Below are 12859 nucleotides of genomic sequence, written 5' to 3'. Positions count from 1 at the left end.
CCTCTTCTCAAAACAGATTGTACTGACTGCTGCTGGTTTCTGCGCTGATCATTCTGTTCTACGCTGTGTCCCTGTCTCCTGAGAACCGCCTGTCCTCCCTGCTGCATGCGAGCCACATCTGACTGCAGATGCGGGGCAGAGCCTGGGGACCCCCTGCCCACCCCATGACACTCGTGCGCTGCTGGGTTGGCATCCTTAGTGATTCACAGGGTGCTCCGTAAGGGAAGTCCAGCAGGTCCGGAAAATAAGTCAAGGGGAGCGTGTCTACTCCCTGCCACCTGCCGAGGCACCGCCCCACTGGAGGCATGGCTGCGGAAAGACACAGCCCGGCCCTTAAACGGTCACTGGCAGAGGTGGTAGGCCCCCAGCTGGGAGTCTGCTTTGCTTCTCTTTGGTGCGCAGCAGTTTACTCTCCTCCACATCCGTCCAGATGTTGACTGTGAAAGAAAAACAAACCGGCAGCCATCACCCGAGCCTCCCAAGAGAAGCCAGTCTGCCGTCCGCCCCCTGGGCTTCTCCAGCGTTTACACCGCAGCAGGCTGCGGCACTGGAAGAAACGCACGGGGGACTTGGACGCGGCGACCGAAAGAGGGCTCGAGATGGGCTGGCGCATGGCCACAAAAGCTGCATCTCTCTCTCCGGAAGAGCCCATCCGGCGGCAGCAAGTTGGCCCTTTACTTCACTCAGTGTGCTAAAAAGACCGAGTGGAGCAGAACCCTGAGGGACAGCCCCGTTTTCTCTTCCCTACCACCCGTTCACTGCATCTGTCGGCTCCACCTGTTGTTTGGCACCGTACGCTTAAGAGGGCAGGCTGGGTGAGGTAGGAATCCCTTTTGTTCGCCAGGTACAGCACGACCCAGGACAAGCACTGTCATGCAAACAAGAAATGATCATAATAATGACCCCATAGCTAAACTAGGGGCGGGCAATAATTTTTGGGGGGGGCACCCCAGGAATTCGGAGCGTGGTCAAGGGCTGAAGTCTTCCATGATATTCATGGAGGAGCTGCAGGGTCTGGAGTGGAGGTTGGGTGAAGGAGAGGATTCTGACCTGGGACAGGGGATTGGGGTTCAGGGTCTGAGAGCAGGTAGGGGTTCAGAAGTTGGGGCAAAGAGGGTTTGTGTTATGGCCTGGGGCAGGAGGGGGCAGAGGATCGGCAGGAGGGATGGGTTGGGGTTCCCGGTGCAGGCTCTGGCCAGGAGGCACTTACCTTAGGCAGTTCCCAGCCAGCAGCCCTCAGTCAACCACACCCACCCACTGCTCAAACCAGCCAGCTGTAGGGGGGCCATCTGTGTACCTGAGCATCTTGCCTCCCGCTTGTGGGAGGGGATCCTCATGCCCTGCCTGCACTGCAAGCATGGCCCTGGCAGCTCCTATTGACTGGTTTCCAGCCAGTGGGAGCTGCGAGCTGGTATCTGGGCTGTGGCCCTGGGGCGTGAGGCTCGCAGCAATGCGAGGGTTGGAGCAGGCAGATATGCAGGCCGATGGAAGCTTTTGCTGAGCCACAAGCCAGATCCAGTGGTTTGGTGGGCTGAACTGAGCCCGCAGGCTGGATTTTCCTGCCTCTGAGCTAAGCTGTTAGGGAAACAGGCCCCCGAAGGCTCTCCCCACCCTCCTGGACATTTAAGACACTCCAGGGTAAGCGGGAGCGAGGGGAAGTCTGGGTGAGGCTGCAGCAGTAATATACAACTCTGGGGAGATGCCCGCTGCTTCCCTTATTCATAGTCATATAGGGAAAAAACATCACAGCAATTCGGTGAAGGCTGCTCACCAACATGGGGCATCGCCAGCACAAACGCAGGGAAACAAGGAAATGAAAATGTAGAGACATCAGCAACCCACATGACATCTGGAAGCCCACAAATAATGCAGGATCCGCACAGAACATGCTGCAAACATTATCAGCAGAGGTCTGTAAAGCCAGGACTGGTTTAAAATCCAGCTCCCCACCCTCACCCCTGGTCTTTGGGCCAGGTGTCTATCACTTTGTACAGCTGTGCACTTTCCCAGGGTCTGGCTGGAGGGTCTTCCCCACATCTTCATGGTCTAAAAGATCACCAAATTTGTGGTCAGGAAGGAAGCTTTTCCCAGACCAGACTGGCCGGGACCCTGGGTGGACAGGGGAAGGTTCACCTTGCTCTGCAGCATGCAGCAAGGGTCACCTGCAGGTTTAAACTAGTTTAAATGGTGGATCTTCTGTATTTTGAAGTCTTTAATTCATGATTTGAGGACGGGGGTGACATAGAAGAACAAGGAGCAACGTTCTGAAGTTATGGAGGGAGCGGTCTAGGTTGGATATTAGGAAAAACTACTTCACCAGAAGGGTGGTGGAAGCACTGGAATGCATCACCTAGAGAGGTGGTGGATTCTCCATCCCTGGAGGTTTTTAAGTCCCAGCTTGACAAGGTCCTGGCTGGGATGACTTAGCGGGGTTGATCCTGCCTGGGGCAGGGGGCTGGATTAGATGATGTCCTGACGTCCCTTACAGCCCTGAGATTCTATGATTCTATGACTTCAGTAACTCAGCCAGAGGTTATAGAAGTGGGTGGGGGAAGTTATGTGACCTGTGACGTGCAAAAATTCAGACCAGAAATATGATCCCGATGATGTCTTCTGGCTTTAAAGTCTATGAGTCTGGCGTTAGAGAATCATCACAGAGCCTATAAATTGTAACCTTAACTCTGACCATCGGTGGGCCATACGTGGCTGTGTTTGAGGTGCGTTCCCACCTGCTTGCCCATCCTGTATTCAGTTGGCTGCTCGCTTTCGGCACACATTTACACATCGTCGCGCTGACCTGCTGCTCCACAAGCTGATGCCTGAGTTCTCTTAGCTAGTATACAACAGAAGTTCTAGTACGTGAGTTTCTATTTGTTACAAACACACGGGCGCTACGCAGCCCACCACATAAACACGTACCTGACAACCCAGAAAGACCATCGTTCCTCACTGGAGCTCGGACCAGGTAAGACACTTTTTGGAGACCACACTAAACTAAAACTTTGCAACCCTGCGAATGCCAGACCAGAGTGTTAGCTTTCAGCACCTTCACGCATGAATGACCTAGGATGAATATATTTGTGTGTGCTAACATATAGGCTTCCAGAACTCACTGCCAACCTAAAGCCAACCTGAACTCTCGAGTAGCTGATGTGCTTTGATACTATGCAACTGAAGCAACTTACCACTGCCCTCTCCAAAGCTGTTGCTCTGGAGGGGAGATGAGCCCAGCTGGCCAAGCTCTGACTCCTGTGCAAAGCTAGAGGTTGCCACAGTTCAACCTGGTTCTGATGCCTGGTTTTCATTCAGGGGCCCCTCTAATGTGGAACTGGTACTGACAGATCCGTATGCTGTCTGCTTCCACCGAATGGGGAAGAGACAAACCCTAGAGCAGGGTGCACAAAGTGGGGGGTGGGCCCCCTCGGGGGGGCATGAGATTTCATAAAGGGGGCGCAGCACGATCAGCTGCTGGCTCTCAGGCTCATCCATCTCACGAGTAATGTTGAGATATGTGACTTTTTTATGCCTGCGTATTCACACGCATAGACCAATTAATGAAGTTTTTACATTCTGCAAGACTTGTTTTCTTGCGCATGTTGAAATTTTTTTCGCAGTATGAACATAACCGAGATGTCCATCAGTTTGTCTTACACTGGGCAGGGAGGGATGATAATCTCAGGGATGAAAAGTGGGACCCCATGTGAAATGCCAGCTCACCCCTGCCATATGCACTCTTCGAGTAGGGCTATCTAACTATCCCAGGGGGATTCAGACCTGGGATCTCTAGAGCTTCAAGCCAGTGTCTTTACAGCTTGGGCTAAAGGCTAGCTAGCTCTCAGCTCAGCCTGTAGAGGACGCTTCTCCTTGCTCTGTGAAGTGGTCTAGGTGCCACTACATGGGACAAGTATCAGAGAGGTCACCGGGTTAGTCTGTAGCTTCTAGAGTGTGCATTCTCGCAACCCCCACATCAGTCAAAATTCCTGGCTCCCCCAGGTTTCCTGAAACTGAGCAGGGCAGGAGCCCTGGTCACTTTCCCAGCTCTAGCGAGTGGAGAAGAGCTGGGAACCAGGCGGCTGCTTGGCTCCTGGCTCTCCTCCATTCTGGGGAGCCAGGAAAGTGGCCAGGGTTGCTGCCCTGGTCAGTTTCCCACTCCTGACTGACAGGAGCAGCTGCAGCCCAACAGGTTTTGCCCTGACAGGAGCGGGGAAACTTGCCTCTGAGCAGCAGTGCTATTTCAAGCTTGGGGAAGAGCCACCGAGTTGCTATTCTGGGATACCTCTGTATCCCAGAATAGCACCTGCAGTCTAAACATAGCCTACGGTGCCACAGAACTGCTTGTTACTTGTGAAGCTATAGTCTAACACAGCCACCCCTCTGAAATGTAAGGGTAGAAAGAAATAGAATCAAGATGGAGTAAGATGAAGTAGCCCGTCCAGCCACCAAGATTAAGAAGGAAGGAAAATAAAAGAAAAAGGCTGAGGATGAGTAGGAGACAAAGCAACAGAGACCTCATCAATACATCAATAGAGCTTCAGCTAACAAGCGGGAAAGGGAACAGTTGATAAAATTGACTCTGAGCAAACCAGCAAGTTTGAATAACACATATCCCAGGGATTTAATAGAATTAGCTAACGAATTTACTGAACCACTGGGACTTACTCATAAAAATCATGAAGAATGAGGCATAGATCAGATTTATTTAATGTCTTTATTAACAATCTGGAATCACCAGTAAACAACCCCTGAATTAAATTCTCAGATGGTATAAATTGGAAGGTGTTGCAAGCACTTCCAAAGAGAGGAATGGCACAAAGGGTTCTAAAGAAGTTAAAATTGTGGACAGGAAATAACCCCAATGAGATTCAACAGTGAAAAACATCTGAATCTGAAATACAGCTGCTCAATGGGAAGGTGACACCAGGAAGGCAGAAATGCTGGGGCAGATCTAGGCGTGGTAACTCGAAGCGAGGTGAACATGAGAGTCCCATGCAATATAGCAGCAAAGAATGCCAGATGGGGGCATCACACCAGTGGCAAAGGGTTGCCTTGGTTATTGGTGAGACTACAGCTTTCATGATCGTCAGGGCTAGTGCAGTCCTCCCTCTTTGGGTTTATCATATCTCACATCAACTCCCTCCCGGTTGTCTATTTTGCTGCTGGCAATGATCCCCTCCCCGCCACCCGACTGTCCTGACTGAGCATACCTGCAGTGGCTCCTAATCCCCTGTGGCATCAGAGTCCAAGTGCTTGTCCTTATATTCAAGGCTCTCCACATCTCTGTCTCCTATCTGTCTTCCTCCTCCTTCTCCCACATCCCTAGCTGTTCCCTATTGCCTGTGCTGCACCCAAGAGCTGTGTCTACACGTGCACGCTACTTCGAAGTAGCGGCACCAACTTCGACGTTAGGCGGCGAGACGTCGAAGTCGCTAACCTCATGAGGGGATTGGAATAGCGCCCTACTTCGACGTTCAACGTCGAAGTAGGGACCGTGTAGACGATCCGCATCCCACAACGTCGAAATTGCTGGGTCCTCCATGGCGGCCATCAGCTGGGGGGTTGAGAGATGCTCTCTCTCCAGCCCCTGCGGGGCTCTATGGTCACTGTGGGCAGCAGCCCTTAGCCCAGGGGTTCTGGCTGCTTCTGCGGCAGCTGGGGATCTATGCTGCAGGCACAGGGTCTGCAACCAGTTGTCAGCTCTCTGTATCTTGTGTTGTTTAGTGCAACTGTGTCTGGGAGGGGCCCTTTAAGGGAGCTGCTTGCTGTTGAGTCCGCCCTATGACCCTGTCTGCAGCTGTGCCTGGCACCCTTATTTCGATGTGTGCTACTTTGGCGTGTAGACGTACCCTCGCAGCGCCTATTTCGATGTGGTGCCGCGCAATGTCGAAGTTGAACATCGACGTTGCCAGCCCTGGAGGACGTGTAGACGTTATTCATCGAAATAGCCTATTTCGATGTGGCTTCACATGTAGATGTAGCCAAGATGATGCAACAGAAAACAGCCATGAGTCAAAAAGTCTGAGGTCTAAGGAACAGCTTCCCACATGGTAAAAGTTCCATTATTTAATCCATTTGAGAGCAAGAGATGAGATGAGCCATATACCTGGATCCGTATTTACCCTTGGATTGGGGGTGTTTGGATTAGGGGCTCTTGTTTGGGTCCACCTATATTTAAAATATGGTTGAATAGAGCTCCAGAGCATAATCATGACACAGAAAATATGGAGCCTATTAATAACATTAGAGGCATCCAGACATAGGCCAAAACCTTTGCTAAACTTGGGCCAACACCTTAAAACCCATCAAAGAGCAAATGCATGTGTCACACAGAGGAGAGGCTGACGGGGAGCTTGCCTATGCCATGGGGAAGATCAACCTGTTGGGGGTAGATCTTCTGGATTTTGATTTTGCACACCTAGTAGAGATACACAGCATCAAACTATCTAGGGTCGGCAGTCAACCCCTGTACTCCTCGCTATCAAGGAGAAACTGTCCTGTCAACCTCGCTCTGCGCGGACAGCCAGGTAAGTCAACTGCAGATAAGTCGATTCTAGATATGTAAGTGCCGTACATAGAATTTTATATCGGCAAGCGACATACCTGCCTACTATAGACCAAGCCTGAGTTACTGCCCCTGGCACTGTCTAGCCTTGTCCACAAGCCTTTGCTAAATAGGGATAAAATATTCTGTTGCCTCTTTCTTCTCTTTTGTACGTTTGTAATGGAAATACAGTAGATCAAGCTAAGCTATTTGACGTCATATCCCCAGGTATAGTGTTATTACTAAGTAAAGAAAACAGAAAGGTGTTGATTAAGATTTCAGAAACTAAATCAGACAACTTGAAACTATTTAAAGATGCCAGTAACGGATTCCTTTGATTTGAGGAAGTTTCATTGCTTTGGCAACCCGACCACAAAGTCCAACAAACACTTCAGACTATGCTGTCCGTTTTAAACAGCGATGTGGTCAATCAGAGAATCTTTAACAAAGATAAATGTGCAAAATGTTAATTTCATATTACAGAACCTGAAAAAGCTAAATGGTGTTTTGACAAGACAAAGTAACATGCAGATCTTTACACTTTGACAAGTTACTGGCTTAGTAATTATTGGGGAAGTTGGAGATGTCTTGATTTTAGTGAGATTTTTGACCTAGACCCGTGTTGCATTCTCACCAGTGAACTAGGGAAATGTGGTCTAGATTAAAATATTATCAGGTGGGTTCATAACCGATTGAACGACTGTTCTTGAAGAGTAGTTATCAATCATTTGCTGCCAAACTGGGATAATGTATCTAGTAGGGCTCCATGGGTGTCTGTCCTGGGTCTGCTACTATTAATACAGTAATGACTTGGGCACCAAACTGGAGAATATGCTTGGACACTTTGTAGGTGACTCCAAATTGGGAAGGGTTGCGATACATTGGAAGACAGCACTAGAATTCAAACGGCTTTGAAAATTGGAGGAATTGATCTCAACTCAGTAAGGTGAAATTCAGTAGGAAGTGTCTGTATGTCCTTCATTTAGGACAGCTACAAGCCAACGTGATGGGGGATGCAACCTCACATTCTGGTTGTCCTAAATCTCTAACGGCCAGAAGCTGAGAGTGGACAGGGGGACACTCAGTAATTGTCCTGAACTATTCATTCCATCTGACATGGGCCACTTCTGGAAGACAGGCTACCAGGCTAGATGGACCACTGATCTGACCCACTTTAGTGGTTCTCGTGGTTTTTATGTTTTCACATAGAAAGTCAAAATCAAATGCACAAAAACAAAAATGGAGAATATCTGGCTAGGTGCTTGTAGAACTGAAAAGGGTCTGAGGGTTTTAGTGGATCACAGACTGAATGAGTCATCGATCTGGTATAGGTGCAAACCATCGAACGTTATTCTGGGTCGTATTAACTGAAGGGTCATACTGAAGGCCTGGGAGGTATTTGTTCTGCCCTTTCCAGCGCTAGTGAGGCCTCAGCTGGTGTCCTGTCTCCATGCTTGAGAATGTGGGCAAGTTGGGGAAAGTCCAAAGGACGGCAAAAAAAGATACCATTTTAGAAAACCTGACCTATGAGGAAAGGTTAAAAAATAACCTGAAAATGTTCAGGGTCAATATAAAGAGGTCAGAGATCAATTGTTCTCCATGTCCACGGGGGGTAGAATAAGAAGCAATGACTTAATTTGAAGCCATGGAGAGGTAGGTTAGACATCTGGGGAAACTTTCCAGTGATACTGGTAGTTAAGTTCTGGAACAGGCTTCCAAGGGAGCTTGTGGAGTCCCCATCAGGGGAAGTTTTTCAGACCATGTGGGACAAACACCTGTCAGGAATGGGGAGGGTTTACTTGGTCCTTCTTCAGCTCAGGGCACTGAATGTGATGACCTCTCAAGGTCCCTTACAATTCTACATTTCTATAATTCCATGATATGAATCAACCAAAATATGACAAGCATTATCTATTCCACTGGCAGATGCAAAAAGAGAGACATTTGCATATTAATTGATCCCCATTAACCTTGTCACTGAGATGCTGGAAATAATCAAGTACTGGTACAATGGCATATACTGCTGGTTCATATTATTTCAATAATCCTTATAGTCCCATTGGCGGTGGACCAAGCAAATGAGTCAAATGACTTCATATTGCAGCACGATGAACTACTAAATAAGGGCAGAGCCATCCAGGAGAAATTTTACATAAAGACTCTGTCCTAACTGCTAAGTGGATATTCATGCAGATGTTACAGAGCATGGAGTTGGACAAAGTTCAACGAAAGGCGCACACAATCAGGCTGTGTCTACACTAGCAAGTCCTTCCGGAAAATCAGGCCCTCTTCCGAAAGAACAAGCGGAGCGTCTGCACACAAAATGTGCTCCTTTTAATCTCTTTCAAAAGAAAGCGGGTCTTCCTCCAGAGGTCCTCTTCCTCTCCCAGACGAGGAAGAGCACCTTCTTCTGAAAGATTCTTTTGGAAAAATGCACTTGTAGATGCTACGGGGGCCCTTTTTTCTAAAAAGTAGTCTTCGTGGCACTGGATTTTTCGATCCCTGGCCCTTTTTTTGAAAGGCTGTGTGGATGCTCTCTTTCAAAAGACCAGGTTGTGCTTTCAGTCTGCTTTTTTGTGTGTGGACGCGCTCTTTCGAAAGAAGATCTTCTGCGAGGTCATCTTTCAAAAGATCACTATAGTGTAGACGTGGCCTCAAGGTTCTCTATAAGCTGTGTGCTTGTGCAGGTTCAGATGCTGCTCAGCTGATTGTGGAGCTCCCATAGATAGGTTTTTTTTTCTTTCTACTGATGGTGCACTTTCGCACATGCTTTGGCGCAGAGAAAAAAATCGTTCCATGCATGGATGGCAAAGATTAGAGGGGACGTGGCACGTAACAGGAAGCCCAAGAAAACTCACTGTACCAGAGTTCTAACAGCAGATGGTTCTTACACAAACTGTATGGCATAACATGTTCTGCATGAAAAAGACTGGCATTTTCCCAGATCAGGTTTCAAGAAGTGATAAAAGAGATGCTTCATTTTCTTGTTGGATGGTGAAAGAGGACATAGTTGTACCCACATAGGTCAATATCTGATTGGCTTGCATCAGTTTTGCCAAGAAGAAGAGCTGAACCATGCTCTCCATCAGCAGCTCCCTGAGGCCAAAACCTCTGGAGGAGAAAGACCGTGCCTGATCAGCTAGAGCGCCCCCGGCTCAGAACAACTAAAATCTTGTTGTTGGCACAAACTCTATTAACACTGACGTAAAAAATCTTATCCAGGGGACATGACCGCAAAATCCAGAGAGACTAGGAAAACAGCTGCCATAACGCCTTCAGCAAAACAACCCACGAAACTCAAGAGAGTAAGAAACCAGCCTTTGTAACTGTGGAGCTGAGCTGGAGAACCCATCCTTACACCGGTTCCAACGGATGAGGAGCAGCATGACTTTTAACCATGCGTTTCTTAAAATAAATGCTTCTCAGTAGTCAGTGCACACCTGAGTTAAAGTATGACTCAGATGTATGTTGTGTGCTTATATTTTACTAACAGGCTTAATCTCAGTTGTCTAGATGTTATGCTAAATCAATAGGTAATTGAAAGCACTGAGGTGGGCGAAACTCATTACCTAATTCTCATACTATTGGTAAGAGGAAATTGTGCTTCCTTTCAGCAAAAGTCATTGCACGAACAGCTGAGTGTTTCAAGTGATTCAAGCTAAAAATTGTATTCTGTGGCAAGAGAACTGATGACCCTTTCTTAAAAAAGAGAGAAAGAAGTTTTGAACTGGCTTGTAAGCTACTGATTTTACCACTACTTGAAGCCGAGCTTAACGAGGCATGAGAGTTTAGAGCACTGGTGAAAGTCAAGAGAAATTAGAATAGCTTCAAAATTATCGTTCAGCGGAGGGCAACAAAAATTATTAAGGGGCTGGAGCACATGACCTACCAGGAGCGGCTGAGGGATTTGGGCTTGTTCAGTTTGCAGAAGAGAAGACTGAGGGGTGATTTAATAGCTGCCTTCAGCTTCCTGAAGGGGAGCTCTAAAGAGAAGGGAGACAAACTGTTCTCAGTGGTGACAGAAGGTAGAACAAGGAGCGATCGTCTGAAGTTACAGGAGAGGAGTAGGTTGGATATTAGGAAAAACTACTTCACCGGGAGGTGGTGAAGCACTGGAATGCATTGCCTGGAGAGGTGGTGGATTCTCCATCCCTAGAGGTTTTTAAAGTCCCAGCTTGACAAGGTCCTGGCTGGGATGATTTAGTTGGGGTTGATCCTGCTGGAAACGGGGCTGGGCTTGATGACCTCCTGAGGTCCTTTCCAGCCCTGGGATTCTATAATCATCTATTTAGGGTTTAATGTATCATAGTCTTGTGTATGTATAAGTAGCGACACTTGGTTATGTGTGTCTCCTGGCCAAGGTCATATCAAAGGTGATTTCAACTGAACTGACATCCTTTGTTAATTAACTTCTTTGCATTTCTAAATCCTACTTTGGAATTGTTTCAGTTAAATTAACATAGTGATCCCTTAATTCCATCCACAGATAAGTTTGATTGAAGAAAAAATCTATATTTAAGGGTCTATAGTTCTGCGTTGATACCAAACTCATCTGTTCGGACTACCCTAGGACTAGGATAAAAGTTTGCTTTTGTGACAAGATTGTGATTGGACTTTAATTGAACTGCTTTATTATCTCTTAAAAATCATAACATTCCCAAGCTGAGTTCAATTATTTTTTTAATATCATGAATGCTATCATAGAATCATAGAATCATAGAACACTAGGACCGGAAGGGGCCTCGAGAGGCCATCGAGTCCAGTCCCCTGCCCCTACAGCAGGACCGACCACTATCTACACCATCCCTGATAGACATCTATCTAATCTGTTCTTAAATATCTCCAGCGAGGGAGATTCCACAACCTCCCTTGGCAACTTATTCCAGTACTTGACCACCCTGACAGTTAGGAACTTTTTCCTAATGTCCAACCTAAACTTCCCTTGCTGCAGCTTAAGTCCATTGCCTCTTGTTCTCTTCTCAGAGGCCAAGAAGAACAAGTTTTCTCCCTCCTCCTTATGACACCCTTTAAGATATCTGAAAACCGCTATCATGTCCCCCCTCAATCTTCTCTTTTCCAAACTAAACAAGCCCAATTCTTTCAGCCTTTCTTCATAAGTCATGTTCTCCAGACCTTTTATCATTCTAGTTGCTCTTCTCTGGACCTTCTCTAATTTCTCCACATCTTTCTTGAACTGGGGTGCCCAGAACTGGACAAAATATTCCAGCTGAGGCCTAACCAGTGCAGAGTAGAGCGGAAGAATGATTTCTCGTGTCTTGTTCACAACACACCTGCTAATGCATCCCAGAATCATGTTTGCTTTTTTTGCAACAGCATCACACTGTTGACTCATATTTAACTTGTGATCTACTAGAACCCCTAGATCCCTTTCTGCTGCACTCCTTCCTAGACAGTCTTTTCCCATTCTGTATGTGTGAAACAGATTATTCCTTCCTAAGTGCAACACCTTACATTTATCTTTATTAAACTTCATCCTGTTTACTTCAGACCATTTCTCCAATTTATCTAGATCATTCTGAATTATGACCCTATAGCTGCAACCCCCCCCAGCTTGGTATCATCTGCAATCAGCTATCATCCAGTCAACTTGATTTAGACTAATAAAACTGACAAGTATATAATGATTCACCAGATTGTCCTTCAGCCAAGGAACACAGATCCAAAGGGCAGAAAGGAAAACTCAACTGGCAGCATTATTTAACCAATGCGTGTTTTATAATCAATTTTTTTTCTCCAAGGGATTATAATATAGGGAACAATCCTGCCCTGGAAACCAAAGAGTAGGGTGGATGAGCTAATAGTCCTATCCACTGTCAATTTCTGTTGCTGGCTAGCTGAGCCTGAAGTGACGTTAAGGCCATATCTACATAACCTGTTCACGGTCGATCTTCCAGGATTCGATTTTGCATGCCTGGTAGGGATGTGCAAAAATGACGTATCGGGGTCAGCAATCAAACCTTGTATTCCTTGCTATCTCAAAGAGTAAGGGAGGTTGATGGAAGAAACTCAGTGAGAATAGCCAGGTAAGAATTGTGTACCTGCAATCGACTTGCTTGCCTAGTGCAGACGACGCCTCAGTGACTGTGAGCCACTACCCGAGCTCTGAATAAGGCAAACTGCTCCCAGTGCTCATTCTTCCGTCTGTCCCATCTCCACACCTGCAATCAGCGACAGGTGAACCTGTGGTGGAGGGGTATCTCTTCCGAATTAGAGCAGAAAGGAGATTCAGTGACCTGGTGAGACACAAGCTTCTCAGCGCTTTATCTAGCAGATAAATATATGCATCAATAAACTCTTCCT

General features: G+C 47.1%; 1 protein-coding gene across 1 annotated transcript in view; it reads right to left on the bottom strand.

Annotated features, from left to right (window-relative positions):
- The window catches only part of CIMAP1C (ciliary microtubule associated protein 1C), a 59406-nt gene that overhangs the window by 13434 nt on the left and 33113 nt on the right, over positions 1-12859 (bottom strand). The window lies entirely within an intron of this gene.

Source organism: Carettochelys insculpta, chromosome 12 (genome assembly GCF_033958435.1).
Source record: "Carettochelys insculpta isolate YL-2023 chromosome 12, ASM3395843v1, whole genome shotgun sequence".
Taxonomy (NCBI): domain Eukaryota; kingdom Metazoa; phylum Chordata; order Testudines; family Carettochelyidae; genus Carettochelys; species Carettochelys insculpta.
This window is presented reverse-complemented; position numbering and strand designations above follow the sequence as displayed.